The 18,456-nt window shown below is 45.6% G+C and overlaps 1 long non-coding RNA gene across 1 annotated transcript; it reads left to right on the forward strand.

Moving 5' to 3' along the window:
* Window positions 1–3,750: 3,750 nt before the first annotated feature.
* Window positions 3,751–15,872, forward strand: LOC146079701 (uncharacterized). Its single transcript, XR_014474704.1, has 4 exons — window positions 3,751–3,864; window positions 4,468–4,631; window positions 4,719–4,792; window positions 15,506–15,872. It is a non-coding gene; the product is annotated as an uncharacterized LOC146079701 (long non-coding RNA).
* The last annotated feature ends 2,584 nt before the right edge of the window (window positions 15,873–18,456 follow it).

Consider the following 18,456-nt stretch of genomic DNA (forward strand, 5'->3'; position numbering starts at 1 on the left):
TTTCTTTCTCACTCCCCTCACTCTTTCTTCTACCTCCCCCCCAAGGGGCATTGTAGTGACAAAGGGAGGCCTTTCAAGATTTTGCTATGGGGCCCACAAAGTTCTAGTTGAACCCTTACATTCCTCATTACTGTGAATGCTCCCAGTTGCACCTTATCTATGAATGGGGCTCAAAATGGTGGTTTATTCTGAATTGGGATAAAAGTATATGAACAGACTTTCATGTGAAATTCAGGAGTAAGCTCATACTTACCTAACCCTGGTAGGTTGGGGCAGGATTGTGGTTTGTTTGTTATTAAAAATGTAAAACAGAATTCATGAAGAGGTGATGAAACACCAAATGTCACAGCTACTTAAGGGCACATACGCTGTGATATCTGGACCATAGGTTTACAGTGTCTAGGTCAGTGTTTTTCAACCACTGTGCCGTGGCACACTAGTGTGCCTTGAGCTGTTCTTAACATAGGCGAATCTAGAATTATGGTAATGGGTGGTCCCAGATCCAGACACAACAGAAGGCGGACCTTTGCGCGGCGTAGCCGTGCGGCAAAAAGGGGGCGTGGCCTCATGGGAAGGCGGCGTGGTATCACAAAAAGGGGTGTGGTATTACACGTTAGACCATACACAGTAATGCCCATTACACAATTTAGCAAACTCCGTAATACCCATTACACATAAAGCCACACGCCGTAATGCCAATTACACATAAGGCCACACACCATAATGCCCATTACACATTGTGCCACACATCATGATGCCCATTACATACTATGTAACAAACCGTAATGCCCATTACATATTTGCCACATAAGTGCTGCTTACCTCCGTGCTCATTGCTAGGGGGTGCTTGCTTGATGGCACCAAAGTACCCATTACACATGATGCCACACACCATAGTACCCATTACACATAATGCCGCACACCATAGTACCCATTACACATGATGCCGCGCACACCATAGTACCCATTACACATGATGCTGCACACATAATGTCCCTTACACATGATGCTGCACACATAATGCCGCTTACACATGATGCTGCACACCGTAATGCCCCTTACACATTAAGCCACACATTATGCGTAATGCCCCCACATACCGCCACTTGTAGTGTCCCTTAAGCAATGCCCCCAAATGTGCCACTTACTGTAAATTTTTATATGAGCCTTCGCTGCTGCTGCAGGGAGAGATGGAGAGTGGTGCGTGCTGTTGTTGTGCATGACGTCGGGGGAGCACGCCGGGCGCCGGCACCACATGATTAAGGGGGGGGGGGGCGGGCTGAGGTGAAAGCGGGGAGAAGAATTGGAGCGGAAGCTGCAGGGGTGACAGTCATTGACAGCTGGGCAGAGAGCAGGGGGCTGCTCGGCTGTATTCAGAGCACTGCAGGTCACAGCTGTTTGAAATAATACCCCTTTCACAGAAAATGCAGGGATTTACCCGGGAATATGGTCCCAGGATCATGCAGGGACATTCCCAGGCTGACCCCGTATACACCAGCCTAGTCCCTGCACTCCCCTCTCCCTACCCCCCTTTAACCAACCAGCTATATCTTCGGAACCAACTGACCCATTTACATGAGACCAGTATCATATTGAAGAACTTTTGAGTTGGCTTCGAATGCTTTTGGTCCCGTGAAACTGGGCTGTTTGGTTCCAGAGAAATCTGCCCTCAAAGAACATAAACAGTCTTGAAATTACATTTAAGAAATTAAAAAAACGTTTTAACCTCAATATCCCTGAAACCAATTAACCTATATGGATCCAGCCTGGTATCAGATTGAAGGCCCAGCGATTTGGGTTCGACTGAGATCAACCTCCAGCTTCAGTGATGCCGAAGGGGGAACTGGCAGCCATTGAACTGGGTGGGGGTCGGAATTAGCGGGTCCCATGTTATCCTATAGGGAAAACGTTCCAGCTTTGCCTGGCCGTATCTCCGGTTCCCAGGGGGCTAGAGACATGGGGCTGGGCTCGTTGGAAAGCCCTGGTCCTCAGCTACAAAATGGGCTAATGGGTGGTCCTGTGCACCCCCGGACCACCCCCTAGATTCGCCTATGGTTCTTAAGTGTGCCCCCAGATCTAGAGATGCCCAAACCGGTTTACAGCCACCACCAGTTCAACTGTTATTTACTGGTCTCTTTTCATGAAAAGTGCCAATGTATTTTATTTTTGTTACCTGTGGGGACCGGTGTGATTGCTTTTTATATGGGGGCCAATAGTTTTGTTTTTTTTTCCTGTGAGGGCCAATGTGCGGATCTCAGGGTGTGCCTTGGCAATTTTAAAATCTTATTTAGTGTGCCGCAAGGTAAAAAGTTTGAAATCACTGGTCTAGGTTGACAGTTAGTGGGTGGACACCATACCATTGACAATGACAAGATCGACATAGACAAAAGGTCAACATAATTAAAATGTTGACATGGCAACGGTCAACACATGAAAAGATTGACAGAATTTTTGAACTTTTACATACTTCACCATGCACGTGGACCCCGATCGGGAACGTTGAAGTGTGCCAAGCGCATTATTAGCAGAGTGAATAGATGGAAATGGGTCCATGAGTTGAAATACATATTGACACCAAAAATACATGAAAAACTCATGTTGACCTTTTTATGTGTGAGCCTTTTGCGTGTGTTGACCATTGTCCATGTCAACCATTTGGTGTCAACTTAGACACTGTTGACTCTTTATACCACAACCATACCCTGTACCCATAATGTATGCAATGCTGGGTCTGCAAAAATCCCAGTCACCATTTGCCTAGTACAGTAGAGAATTTACAGGGAAATTTTTTATAAAAAAATATAAAATGACAGGTATTGTGACACGTGGTTGGGGGGAGGTAAACTTGGAGCCCATTAACTCTGGGACTGAGGGTGGGGGCTCTGCTATGGGGATCTATTACTGATAGGGGAATGGGGGTTGGTAATGGCCCCATAATGTCTTATGCTCCTGGAGGGGCTACTTTTAGGGGTGGGAAGTAAAATTACAATTGAGGCCTATGGAAATAGGAGTGGGGGTGGGGTGCAAACCACCCCTTAGGTATATTTATCAAATACAAGATATAAATATATATATTTAAAAAAAAAAAAACTTTTTAAACTTTATTAACTTTTTTTTTTATAAAGGACAAACTCGGTTTGGTTAAAAAAATGTAATTAGTTAAGTGGTTAAGGAGCTAAAGGAAGCGGCTATGGGAAGTGCGTGCAGAAGTGAGATCCATGTGTCATGTAACACTGCGGGATTCCGCTGGTCAGTATAATGACATCAGAATCCTGACTGCTAAATGCACAAAAGTCGGGATTCCCACTTACAGGGGCTATTCTCCCTCATGGGGGTCTCTGCGAGGGGCTTCGATGCACTCGCCTGTCGGAGTACTGGCAGTTGGGATTCAGATGTCGGTATACTGTCCATCGGAATCCCGACTGTCGGGGCTTCTATACCACACCCAACGCTGCAAGCAGGCTGGCAATCTACACTGACTTTCTGGCTTCTGCTGCTGTGCAGACAAAGGTGAATGCCTTTATCACAGGGAATAGCGTTTCCTCAAAAAGAATTCTGTTGGAGTCCCAGACAATTGTGCAGTTATTTGCAGTGTTTATTTGTCAATTAACATATAGAATTCTGTATTCAAACCTCTTTCTTACGACAAATCTGAAATGACTCTTTTTATTTACAATACAGTGATCTAGCGTAAACTCTATTACCACGTTACTATGGAGACATCTGTAGACACAAGCGAGAGTTGTGTCGATCAGATCTAGGAGGAAGAAGACAATCAATTGTCAGATGTAATTACTCAGCTTTAATACGTGTGCCTTCCAGAGCCATGCTCTCCACCTCTCTTCTCACCCACAAGCTGCTGAGGTACGTATTTATGCGGATGAAGAGGATATACCGACCAGTTGCATTCAAGCTCATTTTTGTTTTTCCAAATCAGCCATCTGGATAGAACAATTCATGCCAAAGATAGTGGGGTGGCAAGTTCAAAGTGTTTGTGCAGACAGGATTAGATTAGCCTACAGTATGTGCCAGCAGTATTAGAGAAGACTGCAGTCCAACACCTGTAACTCCTGTGGCTTCTAATAATACTGTGTAGATTAGAGTCTACATAGCAACGTCCATCTGCTGTGTGAGTCTGTGTGCCCCTCCAGTTAGTAGTATGGCTTATACAGACATTTCATATGTAGTTATTTATTGCAGTTAATGTCAGAAATGGGGATAGTGTGATTAGTATAATGTAATTATATAGTGCTAGCAAATAAACCATATTTACAGCCTGACTCAGCAGCAGGTAATGTGTGGCGCTCAGGCTGCTGGTTTCCACAGGGGTTGGAGAGGGTCAAGTTTCTTATTCTTGATGATAAGGAAGGAAAAGGAGATTCAAGTTGGGATGATAATGATGCTGTTCATTAAATACTTTGTATTTTATTGCAGCCCTCTGCATTGTATTTATTTTTTTCTCTGCAGGTGTGTGGTAATGAGGTTTACCAAGTGGGCCAGACTGACAATTTTGATGCTCAAACTGCTAATATTTGTGTAACCTGAAATGTGGTCATGAAGCTTACGTACCTACTCCCCTGGAACCTGTGGGAGACTGTGGTCTTCTCGTATCCTGCCCACTCCCTAGTAAAGTGAGCACAGGTGTAGGGCCAATATGATTGGGATTCTATGGTAATTGCATCATTTTGGTCCTGAACCCTCCTCTTTGCGATTCACAGCATTTTGTCACCGCATCAGCTGGAAGCTGCATCTCCTTTCTGAAGTTCTCCTGGAGGTGAGATTAGAAAAGCAGGTAAGTATGCCGCAGAGCCAAATGTACTAGAGTGGCAGAATTAACAATGGGCGAGATGTACAAAACCTTGAAAGTGATAAACCACCAACCAATCGGCTCCTTCCTGTCATTTCTAAGCTTCAAAAGTGATAAAATGGAGAGTGATAAACTGCCAGCCAATCAGCTCCTGCCTGACATTGTTCAAACACAGTCTGTAACATGGCAGTTATGAGCTGATTGGCTGGTTGTTTATCACTCTCCATTTTATCAATAGTCAAGTTTAGCACATCTAGCCCAGTGTCAATAAGAAAACCAATGGAGAGTCAAGGAACACAGGAACATTAGTTTGCATTTAGTGTTACTAGTGACATCAGTGGTCACATGACTGCCACGGGGGGGGGGGAGGGGCTGGCGGGTTATGCGGCGAGATCCGCCGCGTCGCTTTATGTGGGGGCTGAGCAGGACATGCTAAGATGTGTAGTTCAACAGCAGCTGGAGACGAGTTTATTGCCCACTCCTGCTCTAGTGCTTCACCAGTTATTCACTTAAGAGTATTGGGTAATGCCATCATGTTTAACTGAACAGACAGTGCTGTGCACATAGCAAGCTAACCTGCAGATATAGAGGTACAGGTAATAGAAATCAGCGGTTTCTCTGATGTTTTATCTGGCAAAAAGCCAGATAATAGGATTTTTACTGCTCCATATTTAAACCTTAAAGACGCCCATACACGGTACAATCGCCGGGTGCGATGGCATGTGCGCTCCTGCTCCCGTTGCACAGCACAAAAAAGTATGTGCTTCATATACTTTTTGTACTAGATTGCATCTCATTACAATGCAAAACGTATACGGTGCAATGTGATCTAGTCCGAATTGCATACAATAATGTACCTTGTAAGGGCACCTTTAGACTTGTCGGAGGTAATCGATTTGTTGGCTGCACTATTATTCATAAGCATGCAGTCTATTAGTTCACTAGAAATGATAGCTATCATGAAGGTTGGATACAGTTGCCCGATGCACTTATGAAGCTGGGCATTCAAGCACAAAATCCTGTTTAGTTTCATGTACAGTACATGGCAGAGTTACATTATTTTGACAGACACAAACAGGAACGGCATACTTGCCTACCCTCCCGGAAAGATCGGAAGGCTCCCGAAATTTGGGTCCCCCTCCCGGCTTCCCGGAAGGGTGGGCAACCCTCCCGCATCCCCATGTGGTCCCTGAATTCTCCCCCGGCATCCTCCTACCCAGCCTGTTAAATACCAGCATTCGCAGGTGTACGTGGAGGGGGCAGGGCTCAATATGCAAACAGGTAATTTTAATCCCGTCCCCTCCACTTACACCCACAAACAGCAACATTTCTAAGGGTGGGGGCGGGACTTCATAACATCAGGCACTGGCCACCACCCCCAGAAGCACTGCTGAAAGTCTCCTCTCCCGATGATGATAAACCAAATGTTGGCAAGTATGAGGAATGATTTTGTTGGCACAGAGTGCTGTGAAGCAGTATAAGCTGTATTGTATATACTGGGGTCGACACCTTGAAAAAGTCCTCCATTGAGGAAGAAACGCGTTGGTGAACTGCACTCAAGTACTTTAGAAAGAGGAGAAACCAGAGGAGGATCGCCACAGAAAGTGCCCAGCAGCATTTACACTGGTGATAGAGACTCATGCCTTTCTGGAACTACTTGATTGTCAGTTCCTGGACATCCGGTAATTACCAGCCTCCTTTAGTTCAAGGATTTACTTGCTATTCATGCACTTTATTTTCAGTGCTTTTTTAGGATATTCACATTGCATGTGTTTTATTGAAGTGTTATTAAATTGTGTGATGTTTTAAATGTACTTCACCATTCTACATTCTTTCCATTTATTTACATGGTTTATGATATCGGAGGAATCCTGTTACTCGTCCTAATTCCCAAGCGCTGGATACGTTTATTCCATTTTTTGTTGTGTTGGTGTATGGTGAAGGTTTATTGAGGAACCTGTAGGAATATTAACTATCTAGCAGCTGGGTGCGCATACTATTTGTCCACTTATCTGTGTTTGGGGTAGATGTATTAACCAGTGTTAAGTGCGTATGCTACACTTAACACTAACTGGAGGAATAATGTTTTTTTTAAATGTAAGTGCACACAATGTGTAATAGAGACAGCCCAGCACTTAACGCTTGGCACAGCTGTTCCCTTGAATCCTTCTGCTGTTTATGAACCGGGCGATATATGAATGCCTGTCATGCATACATTGTCCGTAAAAAAACACTGTACCTGCTTCGCCAACCCCGGCCTAGCGTTGTCCACTTCCGTCAGCATACCTCCCAACTTCTGTGTTGGGGTAATAGGTACACTTGCACGCCCGAAAAGGGGGCGGGGTGTATGCAAATGAGGGCGTGGCTTATGCTAATTAGCCGCAACCTCATTTTCATACTAGAATAGACGCTATGCGCACAGCGTCTATTCTATTAGATTGGGGGGTCTCCCAACTGTCACCCTCCGCAGCGGGACAATGCCTGCCGCGGGTGGGACAGCGGGACAGGACCCGAAAATCGGGACTGTCCCGCTGTAATTGTGACAGTTGGGAGGTATGCGTCAGCAGGGACAATGCTGTCCCTGCTGTCGGCTCTGGGCTGCACAGGAGATCTTGCAATACTAGCGAGACCTCGTGCATGCCCATTACAGCCGGCCAGGGGGAGAGAGCTTGTTTTTATAAAAAGCACATGCGCAGTAGATTCAAAAGGTTGACACAGGAAAAAAGGGCAACGTGAACAAAAGGCTGACACAAGCATAAGGTTGGCACTGACATGGTCAACACACGAAAAGGTCAGCATGAGTTTTTCACATTTTTTTTCATCGCTCAGCACACTTTACCATTCCGAATTGCAGTCTACGTTGACCGTAAAGTATATACAAGTTATCTGAGTGAGAATAAATTGTTAAAAACTCCTGTTGTCCTTTTTGAGTGTCGACCATTGTCATTTTAAAAAAAAAATTGTGTTGACATGCTGACAAAGTTGACCTAGTGCATGTTGACCTTTTTTCTGTTGACCAATAGTGGTCGACCTACCAGAAACAGACTCGTCATAATTCACACATCATTTTGTTTAAGAAAGTTATTGAAAGCCAGTAGAGGGCGCTATACAGTAAGTATGAGTAGTACAGGGTGACAAACCATTGCCAGCAGAGAACACTACCATAATACTCGCTCTGTTGTGCAGCCTTATATTACAAGTTTAACCCTGTATTGTTTTTTATTGTTTGTATAAATGACGGGATAACAATAAGCTGCTCTATACCTTATTCCTGTACATATTATCATACTGTACATGCAGTGTCCTCTATAGGCAAATGATGAATGTGGGTGTCATGTGACGGCCTAACAGTTGGAATTCCGACTGTCAGTTTTTCCCATGTTTTTGGTGTCAATGTCAACATTAGATGGAGTCCATATATGGTATGAAATAGTCCCAAAATAAAATGGAAAAATTACAAAAACCGCATGTCAGCGTGTGTCGACCATAGCCATGTCGACATATATAACATTTAGCCATGTTGATCATATGTATGTCAACCATATGTTGTGGACCTGTTGACTGTTGACCTAGACATTGGCCCTTATTCCGATCTGATCGCAGTTCAAATTTGTTCTCAAAATGGGCAAAACCATGTGCACTGCAGGTGGGGCAGATGTAACATGTGCAGAGAGAGTTACATTTCGGTGAGTTATTTTGTTTCTGTGCAGTGTAAATACTGGCTGCCTTATTTTTACACTGCAATTTAGATTTCAGTTTCAACACACCCCACCCAAATGTAACTCTGTCTGCACATGTTACATCTGCCCCACCTGAAGTGCAGCATGGTTTTACCCATTTTGAGAACTAATTTGTACTGTGATCTGAGTAAGGGCCATTGGGGCAGATGTATGAAGCCTTGACAAGAGATAAATGCGAGGGTGATAAAGAGAGATAAACACCCAGCCAATCACCTGCTAACTGTCATATTACAGGTTGTGTTTGAAAAAAGTCAGTAAGGAGCTGATTGGCTGGACGTTTATCTCTCTTTACCACCCTCGCATTAATCTCTTATTAAGGCTTATTATGCATTCAGTTAATTCAGGGCTGGGCAATTGCGGCCCTCCAGATGTTGATGAACTACACATCCCAGCATGTCTTGCATCAGTTTCAGCATGGCCACATAGCAAAACTAATGCAAAGCATCCAGGGATGTGTAGTTCATCAACATCTGGAGGGCCGCAATTTCCAAGCCCTGAGTTAATTCAATGAAAAAACTAGACAGTAAAAATGTCATGGAGACTGTCGCACAGCACTGAAGGGTAACGTAAAATACTTATTGTTTGTACATACACAAATGCATATCTGAGCATTAGGATTTGTATGCCTGTAGTTTCAGCAGCACACATTTTATGAGACCTAAACCCAGTTCCGGATTAAGCTTCACATGGGCCTGGAGGTAAAATTTATGAAGGATCTAGGGGGTTTTCTGGTTCATTCACTCGGATGTGAATTTGCACCCTTGCGAGACAACCAGAACCCACCCTGCGAATGATGGTACGCCTGCCCCACCTCCTCGCAGTGCGTGTTCGCACACAGGGCCTGCGAATGGATGTTTAACATTAAGGCGCCTAGAGAATTATGCTGTTTTATCTTATACCTTTATCTAACACTTAAGCCTAGAAATAACTGACGCTGACACCTTAACACTATAAATAAGACACGGACACCAACTGCGTAAGTTTAAAGGTCATCTAGAATATTTATTGAAAAGATGGTATGACCCTAATTGTTTAGGGATGGCTAGAAGAGGCACTTGAGACCAGCACCCTCACGCGGATGTCACTCATGGCGGCGACCAGGTCGCCCCACTCGCTGACATCACTCAACAACATGTGTGTACAGCCTGCTCCGCAGCGGCATGCCACGCCCCTCCTAGGGCCAGACACGGGCACTTCCAGGAAGTGTCCAGCGCCCCACCGCGTTGAGTCGGGACTCGCCTACCTTCTTGGCAGAGGGGCGGGCCATACCCCACGAAGACCACCTGACACCACACCTGAGTGCTGGTCGAGAGCGCTCAACCGCCGATTGTAATAAAATCTAAAATCAAATTTGGTGAAGGCTCGAAAGCCAAATAGCACGTTGAAGGGAAGGGAGGGTGGGAATCCAGACTCAAAGAGGAAGTTCTTCCTGCCTGCTTTGCCTATAAATACCCCTCTCTGAGCTGCCGCCCCCCAGCTACCTGATAGAGCAGACCTAACTGCCACTCACTATTTCCTTTCGGCCTTATCATACTGTCTACAGCTTTATTTAACCCTGCAAATTCACAGGCTCTTAATTACACTCGGGACTATGCAGCCCTTGTTACATCAAATTTCTATTTTATTGTTTTTGAAAAATTCCCAGACAGTATGTAATCCTTAGCTTGCTTCAGCTAGGAATATAACCGTAGGCCAAACTCCTTCATGTTTACATGACCCTACTGTATATGCCTCCCTCACCTATAACATAATGGTATACTACATATCTACTCATTCAGGGAATTAAGGGGTCTATTTATTAAGCCTTGGAGAGATAAAAGGGATGGAGATAAAGTACCAACCAGCCAGCTCCTAATTGTCATTTTCAGACACTGGGGCAGATTTATTACGCTTCTTGAAATTATAAAGTGGCTGGTACTTTGTCACTGACCAATCAGCTCCTAATTTTCATTACAGGCTGGGATTGAAATGACAGTTGATTGGCCAGCAGTTGATTGGCCAGTAATAAAGTTATCCGTTCACCAGGCATAATAAACCTCCTCCACAGTCTTTAGCACAGCAGTTAGGAGCTGATTGGCTGGTACTTCACCTCCGTCCATGTTATCTCTTCTCCAATTCTCAGTATTTTGACCCCCTCAATCTTCTAATGTCCTCAATCCCTGGTAGCTTCCAGTTTTAGAACCTTATTCAGGTCCGTTCACAGCGGCCATTTGTTCATACAGGGACCAATGTTTGGCGTATACGTGCGGTCACGGCAAACAGACTGTTTGTTGGGTGCACGCACCCAACAGTGCAGGCGGTGGATGGCAGGCCAAGGTAATTGCCCATAGGAACACCCCGCATTTATGCTGTGCGTTGCCATGGTAATCGCCCGGTGACGTGGGTGCTGGGGGTGGGCAACTGACATCACCGGATTCCTCCTAAATGTGCACGCATATCTGAGTGACCTGAGAGTCACTTTTGATATGCGTGCACGCACTACATCTTTCGATGGTCAGCAACCAATGAAAGATGTGGGGGGTTTCCCCTGGCCTGCGAACGGATGTTTATGTAAAACATCCATCCACATGCTGGGCGAACAAACCCTGCGTGCGAAAGGGGGGGTGGGTGTACCACCATTCGCTGGGTGGGTTCTGGTTGACTCGCAAGGGTACAAATTCACATCCGAGCAAGTCAACCAGAATAACCCCCTTAGTGCATATTCCCTTATTCGATGATTTTCTTCCTATATAAAATGTGTTCCTTCTGTACCTTGATAAAAGAAAAAAACCTGTGGTATACTTGAACGTAGCTCTTTGTTCTCCAAAACAATGTGCTGGACCTCACAAAGAATTACATGTTGCTACAAGATATATAGTAGCTCACATAGGCCCTTATGCTGATTTACTTGCAAAGGTGAATGCCTTCTCAAATAGACAAAACCATGTGCAGTGCAGGTGGGGTAGAAGTAACTTCTGCAGAGAGAGTTAAATATGTGTGGGGTGTGTTGAAACTGAAATCTAAATTACAGTGTAAAAATAATGCAGCCAGTATTTACCCTGTGCCGAAACAAAATAACTCACCGAAATGTAACTCTCTCTATACATGTTATTCATTTGCCCCACCTGCAGTGCACATGGTTTTGCCCATTTTGAGAACAAATTTGTACTACGCTCAGATCTGAATAAGGGCCAAGATTTGGGTGAGTTATTTTATTTCTGTGCAGGGAAAATACTGACTGCTATATTTTTACACTGCAATCACTTTGAAGTAAAACCCCACCCAAATCTAACTTTCTCTGCACATGTTACATCTGCCCCACCTGCAGTGCACATGGTTTTGTCCATTTGAGAAGGAATTTGCCTTTGCAAGTGAACCAGAGTAAGGGCTATACTCTGGACAGGTCTAAAGATGTTTAGGTACTTGTGTAGTTTCACGGCGCCGCCGCGCGCACACTCTGTGTATGAAACTTGGCAGCTTGCCAGACGCTCTGTTTAACTGTGCGCGTGCCGCTCTAGCTGTTCTCAGCGCAGCACGTGGCTGCTTTCCTTATGTAAGCTGCGTTATCAGCGTAGCGCTGGGCAGCAGCAGCACACACTGCCCAGCGCTGACAGGTCACTGTGGTTCTTGTAGTTCCACAATAAAAAGCCGTGGGTGGTGCCTGGATTCAGACGCAAAACCGTTTAAAACTAGGCGCCTTGCAAGCTGCTAAGAAGCCGGGGGGTTTCTGGATTCAGACGCATAAGCAGATTTAGCTGGGTCTAGGGGTACACAATTAAAACCTGTCCACAATGCCAATAGTCGACCTTGTAAATTCCACTATCCACGCGTACCCGAAGTGTGGCGGTACGCGTCCTACGACCTTTTCATACCCCCACTATCCACGTCGGTGTGGAGTTGAGAATAGAAAGTGTGGCGAGCCCGAAGCGTGGCGAGCGCAGCGAACCCCGCGTGGGGACGCGGACACCTGTGAAGTGATAGTGGGGGTATGAAAAGGTCGTAGGACGCGTACCGCCGCCGCTCGCCACGCTTCGGGTTGGCGTGGATAGTGGAATTAACAAGGTCGACAGCTGTTGCGTCGACTAGTGCCATTGTGAACAGCTTTAATAGTGTACGGGGTGTCCAGTTCAGGGAGTGTGGATGTAGACGCATTAGCGTCTAAATTGCCGGGGTGTCCAGTTTACGTGCCCCCGTTGTCAGCGGTGCGCAGGACTGCCTATTTCACTGTGGAACTACAAGTACCACAGTGACCTGTCAGCACTGGGCAGCGTGCGCTGCTGCTGCCCAGCACTACGCTGATAACGTAGCTTACATAAGGAAAGCAGCCACGCGCTGCGCTGAGAACAGCTAGAGCGGCACGCGCACAGTTAAACAGAGCGTCTGGCAAGCTGCCAAGTTTCATACACAGAGTGTGTGCGCGGCGGCGCCGTGAAACTACACAAGTACCGATGTTTATTTCATATATTTTTAAATTCCATCTCTGATTTATTCTTGTTTTTGGAACTTGTAATGACATCTAAAAATTGCAGGTCTCCCTTGTTATGTTTTGTTATGTAGGTCCTGAGCTCAGTATTCTAGATGTGCTCTCAGTCTCACCAGTGACCTAGGTACTCTTTATTTACTACTTCTATGTAACCTAGCCTCCAAATGGCAGCTATATTTTTTGATACATTAGGTGGAATGCACTAAAGCAAAAATGCAGTAAAAACCATGTTATCAGGTGTTTTACTGCATTTCCAAATGTACTATGCCCTAGACAAGGGCGTAACTACCATAGGTGCAAGGGATGCAGCTGCTATGGGGCCCAGAGCTGAAGGGTAGCCCATCTTTACTGCATAAGTTATATTTGCTATATACATTTATCACCATTATTTGGTATCTAGGGGCCCTTACAAACTTTTGCTATGGGGCCTGCGAATATCTAGTTACGTTCCCTGGCCCTATACTCCAGGGCTCCCACGCAGAGGTAACGCCAGGTTTTGCTGGTGTTGTGTTATGGAAACACTTATTGTAAAGGCTCTTATAAGGAGAAATGTCCTTTGAGTTACAATTCGCATATGATAGTATAATTGCAAATAGTATCAGCACAGATTACTTCAGGAGATGAGTGTGCTGAGAGAGGAGAGAGTTCGCTTTGACAAAGCTGAAATGATGGCATGGTTTATGATATAGGCAGAGGCAACTAAGAAATCCCATCTTTTTGTTGTTGATGAAAGTTAGGATATTTCTTACGAGTGAATCACACCATAAAGCTACTGGCTGTTATTTAGTACAGTAATGTAACATTTGTCCATGAAAGGACCTAAATACTATGCTTAGGCAGTATGGTGGCACTAGGGTCTCTGAAAGGAGGGGTGGGGGGGGGGGGTATGGGCAGGTTTAAGCACAACTGCCTCAAAGTTTACCAAGTGCCTTTGGAGAGCAAGTTCTGGAGTCGACAATCCCCGTAGGCAGGGTTTGAAGTGGTCCTAGAGAGGTGGTGGAACTCATTTCCCTCTACCACCCAGTTCCCCTCTCCCCCCATTATGAAGAGCCAGGACCCGTGGTAGGGTCCTCCCACCTCCACCTGCAAACTATAATTATTTTCTGTTAGAATTACAGTGCAGGGCAAAGACAGACACACACTTTAACTCCTGCCTGAAGGGTATAGCTGGGCCCCATTTTGACTTTTCCCCAAAGTACCAAGGCAGTATGGTGGCACTAGGGTGTCTGAAAGGAGTGGTGAGAGGGGAGGGGGGTTATGGGCAGGTTTAAGCACAACTGCCCCAAAGTTTAACAAGTGCCTTTGGAGAGCAAGTTCGGGAGTCGTAGGCAGGGTTTAAAGTGGTCCTGGAGAGGTGGTGGAACTCATTTACCTCTACCACCCAATTCCCCTCTCCCCCCATTATGAAGAGCCAAGACCCGTGGTAGGGTCCTCCCACCCCCACCTGCAAACTGTAATGCTTTTCAGTTCATGTGCTTTTCCTAGGTTTGAATGAGTTCTAGGTGCTAATCATTCTTCTCTTGGTGTCTTCTCATAGAGTTCTAGGTGCTAATGATTCTTATCATGGTGTCTTCTCATAGAGATCTAGGTTTTAATGATTCTTATCATGGTGTCTTCTCCTAGAGTTCTAGGTGCTAATGATTCTTATCATGGTGTCTTCTCATAGAGTTCTGTGTGCTAAGGATTCTTATCATGGTGTCTTATCCTAGAGATCTAGGTGCTAATGATTCTTATCATGGTGTCTTCTCATAGCGTTCTAGGTACTAATGATTCTTATCATGGTGTCTTCTCATAGCGTTCTAGGTACTAATGATTCTTATCATAGTGTCTTCTCATAGAGTTCTAGGTGCTAATGATTCTTATCATGGTGTCTTCTCCTAGCGTTCTAGGTACTAATGATTCTTATCATGGTGTCTTCTCATAGCGTTCTAGGTGCTAATGATTGTTATCATGGTGTCTTCTCGTAGAGTTCTAGGTGCTAATGATTGTTATCATGGTGTCTTCTCGTAGAGTTCTAGGTGCTAATGATTCTTATCATGGTGTCTTCTCCTAGAGGTCTAGGTGCTAATGATTCTTATCATGGTGTCTTCTCATAGAGTTCTAGGTGCTAATGATTCGTATCATGGTGTCTTCTCATAGAGTTCTAGGTGCTAATGATTCTTATCAAGGTGTCATAAAATACAGGGTAACGCTCTTCTGAGTGTTTTATCTCTAATATGTATTTCAGGACCCATTTTATGAATATACAAGCTTTGCTGTGCAGAGACTGACGTAACAACATAATACAGTTATTTCAATGTATAGCTCTATGCATGGCTCTATGTAACGTGTTGGCACTATATAAAGGTTCATAATATTTGCTGTATATAATTTTTTACAGTTACATATGTGGCTGTTATTGGTGAGCAAGATTCCTTGTCCTAAAAACGTCAGATATGTTATAACACCTCAGATATCACATTGGAAATAACTGATCCTTTTGTATTCTTTGCATAGCTGCGGTTCAATTAAAGGTCAGTCCTTAGAAGTCAGAACCAGTTGCGCATCCAAAACATAAGATGAAGTTGTTGGGAAGGAATTAATAGGACATCATTTGCAGCTATCAGAGGGTTCTATGAAGCATTAGGACAATGGACTGGAGTATGCTGATTTCTGAAAGCTCCCTGGCAGACAAAGAGATGCTGCTTCTAGAGATAGCGATAAAAATCTTGACAATTTGTTTCCAGGTTATTGACTTCTGTGTGCGATAGATAAGCAGCCCTCCGCGTTATCAGTTATTTCATTATTACATTTAAATAGCTTGGCAGAGATTGGGGGGAAATAATCACTGTGATCTCAGGATAAACGATGACCTTTCCTCATGCTGGGGATATGTATCAAGCCTTGGAGAGAAATAAAATGCAGAGAAAAAAAGTACCAACAAATCAGCTTCTAGTTCTCATTTATCTAATAGCCTGTGAACTGACATCGGAGGACTTGATATGTGAAGAGTTTAAAATATATATCCATATGTGGAAATTGGAACTAGATAACTATTAAGTGCCCAGGGCACCAATATCTGGCGGCGTTTGCACGGGGGACCGATTGTTTGCGACTGCACATGCGCATAGGGTTTTATGCGCATGTTCAGCCGCTGTGTGCGCGCGCCCACAGCACTCACACACAGAAGTCCGGGCGGGGCACAGAGGGGCATGGGGAGTCGGGCCAGGGAATTTGTCTATGGGAATGCCCAGAGATTCATGTGTGTTCTCATGGGAACGCTGAGCGTTCCCATGGTAATTCCCCGATGGTGCGGGGGTCGGGCAGCTGACCTCAGCGGATGTGAGCTGTCCGCCCTGTCCCCGCTGGCCAGCGAATGATTTCTCCCTTGCACCCAAGGCTGTGAATGGATGATTATGCAAATCATCCATTCGCATGCTTGCGAGGGTTCGGGAAGGTGGGGCGGGTGACCATGCTGGCGACGTCTGGGGGTCTCGCAAGGCTGCGGAATTCACAGCCTTGCAAGTCAACCAGAATAAGGACCAAGGTGTTATAGAGGCTGTGGTCTATTTTGATGATGTGATTTCCCACGTTAGGTGCATGGAGCCGATTTAGACTACATGCACATGCAATTTGGACTATGTTCACATGCGATTTGGACTATGTGCGATTTGGTCTTATGGCCAAATACGCTGTGTGCATATAACACTGTGCGATTTTGGCTAACTTTCCATACAATTTAGACTATATAATTAATAATGTAAGCTAAAATCGTACCGTGTGTGCCCCTTAAAATGTCACCTCCAAACTTTCATCTGAGGGGCTGCAAAATGTTTATTAAAGTGGAGTAATTTGTCAATGGTGTCATCGTCAAAGCACTTTTTTTGAAAAAAATCTCGTTATAATACTTCAAATATTATACGATAAGGACCTTATTCTGTTTGACTCGCAAGGCTGCAAAATTGATGTAAGGCACCTCTATGGTGAGCGCCCTGTGTGGGACAAGCGGACAGCTGACATCCGCTGATGTCAGCTGCCCACCCCCCGCATGTGCGTCATCCATGCATCAGCATGCGAATGCCCAGCGTTATCATGGGAATGCCCATTAAATGCTGGGTGTTCACATGGGTGCAGCCCATCACTGCCACTGGTCCCACCTCCAGAGGCCTCAGGAGCAGCATGCAATGTGTGGCGGAGGGGGACAGAGACAGGTAAAGGAGACGGGCAGGCAGTGGTGGCGGAGGAAGAAGCGTGCGCCGCAAGCCGGGGACGAGGCGGCCGGAGCTGGGAGAAGGCTGACCCGCTGTAGTTTCATCTGCACTGGGTGGGGGTGAGATTATCTCACAGGCACCACTCACCCCTCCACCTCCCCCCCCCCTCCCCCCCCCGGAACCCGCCAAGCACTCCGACGCGCCCGCCAAGCTGCCTGAGGCCTCCGGAGATTTTGAGGCCTATATCCTGTGGGGCAGCCGTGGCCTTTCCTGCCTGAACTTACGTGGCCGGCGCATAGCGGGTGACACGGCCGGTGCATTGCGGGTGACGCGGCCAAGCAGTGTGCGGATACCCCCTGCAACACCATTGGCCGGGAGGACACCCCAGGATCACCTCCACTTCCCTATGGACGCAGAAGCAGACCAGCGGACCCGGTGAGAAGGGACCCATCCCCCCCAGCTAGGATAGGAGGGGTACAGGAGGCAGATCAGCCATGGGGACCCCCGGCAATACACCCAGAGGCCGGTAGGATCCCCCCCCCCCCAGCAGGCCGCATACACATACAGCATCCCACCTGTGGCAGAACTACCAGCTGTGGATATCAGAGGAGAGTGGTAACTTCATTCATTTAATTTCCTATTAGCACTTACTGTATGTAATAAGCCCCAGATGGTCTTCCCAGTGCACGTGCCAACACCTGAGAATCACATTTATGCAGAACAGAATAAATTGCAATTGTACTGTAGGTCAACAGGGACGAACAGACTAATCTTTAATAGCCAGCTCTGGAAACTATGAACAGGCAATTATGAAATTCAGCTGTAGTAAATTCAGAATTAAAGCAATATAAATTACCTAGGTTCTATTAAAACCAGAGGTGAAACAAACACAAGACTTGCAACAACATTTCTACCAGGACACACACACTTGAGTCTTTAATTGCTGCGTTCAACCCAAACCGCTCAAAATCTGCATGTTCACAGCCAGTATCTTGGTCATTTGCATGAAGATGCTGCAAACTCAGCGTGACACAGAGCTTATAAGCTGCTGTGGGGAGTTACAGATATGTCATTAATGTACCAGCAGCTGCATTATCTTCTCATTTGCATAACTGTTACCAACAGCACAAATTTTACATGCTTGCAAATGAACCCAGAGGCGTTTTTGGCATCATGAAATATTTAGAAGCAAACACAGGAAAAATCATGTAAGGAAGCAGATACATGTATGTGTCTGTATGTCATTAGTCCCATACT

The sequence above is a fragment of the Crinia signifera genome, chromosome 5 (assembly GCF_055691185.1).
Source record: "Crinia signifera chromosome 5, ASM5569118v1, whole genome shotgun sequence".
NCBI lineage: Eukaryota > Metazoa > Chordata > Amphibia > Anura > Myobatrachidae > Crinia > Crinia signifera.